Consider the following 2642-nt stretch of genomic DNA (forward strand, 5'->3'; position numbering starts at 1 on the left):
TATATATATATATATATATATATATATATATGCATATATAAATATATATGCATGTGTGTGCGTATATATATTACTTTATGACATTTTTGTTAAAGGGCCATGAAAATAACTGCCCTCGCTATTTCAAAAGAAAACTTTATGGAATGTTGCTAAAATTATCTGCTGGGTATAGTTAAAATCTCACTTGAAATCAGTAAAGGATGTATCGACTTATTACTTCTAACCCTGAAGACTGTGTCAGAGTGATTGCAGTTTAACACTTTCTGTGGATTTTTATTGTTGCACTTAATAACGTTAAGCATTTTCTTACGCAATAACCTTGAGATGAAGAATTTATGATAATACAGAAATAGAGACAGTAATAAGAAACAGATCATAAAGGGAAACCAAAAATACGAAAATTAGTATAGCACTACATAGATTAATTAGTTCTCAGGAAATTGAATGTTTAAATCGACACAAGTTTGAGACTTTCTTTGATGTTGTTCTGTTGCATTGTTTGTTTTAATTTCTATGAAATCATGACGTGCATTAGTTAGAAACCAATCCATCATTAGCTAAAGAAAAAACCGTGTGTAAAAGACAAATATATATAGAAAGGTGTGTATTATCACATACATCATACACGTACAGGTACCCGCGTAAAAGACTAACATATATAGAAAGGTAAGCATTATCATGTAGCGGTCCGTACACATACACGAACATGTACATATACACGCACATACACATGCACACGTACTTATTTACAACGAATTAATGCAGGGCTTTATGCCCTTGTACCATAGATATCATATCTCATCTGTACTTATCATCATGTGTGCATTATGTACCAACAGATTTGCACTAAAACCTTGAAATACCCGATATCGCGGAGAAAGAGCAAAAGAGATTATCGCGAATTCCCCAAATCTAATCTGTTAGTGGCACAAAGAAGATTAAGAAAACATTTCAAAATTGCTCCATCTAAGATTCTTATGAGGGAGTAGTGAAAAGTTCCTGGCTTTTTAAGAGTGTCATAAAAGGCTTGGTCGTAGGCCCAAACGTCCGAGTTGTTTTCCAGGGATTAGAAAAATTGAAGGATTGCAGCAATAAGTGTGACTCTGTGAGAGGAATATGTTGAATAAAATCATAATTAACTGATCTTCCCCTATTTTCTTTGATCCAAAGCCAGGAACTTTTCGGCTCGCCCACGAATGTAAAGAGATGCTACGGTGTATAAATCGACAGCTCAACTAACACACTGCTTCAACCACATATTTACAAACACCGCGGATACATTGGGACCTCTTTTAACTCAAACTTTTCTAAGCCCTGTATAAGAACGGGGAAGGTTGTGCTTCCAACCAAACCTTTTACGATACCATTAGAGCCAGGAATATTTCAGCACCTACCTCGTATATACAGACACACAGACAGACATAGGGACCACGGGAAACAGTATGTTGGTATTATAAATCAGCTGCCCACTGGAAAGTATTGAAGTAAAGCGTTTATGGACCATTTATATTCGCCAGTACAAATATGCACTTCTAATGTTATACCTGTTGTTATTGGAGCGAGAGATATGTACTAAATTACCTGGAGTAAAATATTGCTGAACTTGGGTTCTTGGAGAGAGAATGTTGCCCATTAATTAATATGGTGCAAATAATCATGATAACTGAGATTATACAATTCTGCAAGAACTCCTTAATATTTTAAAAGCTGATAAACGAAATAAATGCTTTCATGCAAAATATTGCAACCAAGCAATTGTTCAGTCAAAGTTAACTCTAAATCAAAAGGAGAAAAATAAAACGTACGTACGCACACATACTATACATACAAAAAAGACGAAAAATTGGGCAATCACGGGTATCAGTTGCCTAACGGATATGAATATCTCTTCGAAAATCAAAGGGAAATAGGATTACTATGGACAAATGCTTCCAAAACTTCATCTTCCCTACACAAATTATAAATTCACATTTAAACAAATTATCATTAGTACAATTTGTTATAGTAAAGAAAATCTATAAAACTAGGGTTTTCAGAAAAAAAAAAGTATGCATCAGATCAAGCGCACATTAAAAATGTTAGTCTGTAAGCGGAGCAATCAAGCGGTGTAATAAAAATATGTAAGACGTTTATCAAATTTAACGTATCATATTTGTTATCTACATTACAAAGATAGAGCCCTGTGACTTTCTTAGAAACCATATAATTACTTAAAAGATGAATTCAAATATATTTAAAATCTAGAGAGTCTCAAAAACAGTGCCATTCCTTGACCTAATTATGTTTCTCCTCTATATCATAAAAGATAACTTTTCTAATTGGTGTGAAAGTCAAAAATCATGTGTGAATAATGTAAGATACATAATGGCCATTCGAATATAGGTAAACGATTTGCTTCCTACATTAAATTCAAAATAGACAATTCCCTCACAACATAGCTATATTAATTTTTTACCTAAATAATATAAGTTGAGCTATGTATGTATTTGTGGATGTATGAGTATATGTGTGTGTGCGTGCAAGCGAGCATATATATAAGTACAAATACACACGGACATATAACATACACATGCATACATATCTATCTTTCTCTCACTCACTCTCTCTCTCTCTATCTCTCTCTCTCTTTCACTCTGTATATA

The sequence above is a fragment of the Octopus bimaculoides genome, chromosome 5 (genome assembly GCF_001194135.2).
Source record: "Octopus bimaculoides isolate UCB-OBI-ISO-001 chromosome 5, ASM119413v2, whole genome shotgun sequence".
Lineage (NCBI taxonomy): Eukaryota > Metazoa > Mollusca > Cephalopoda > Octopoda > Octopodidae > Octopus > Octopus bimaculoides.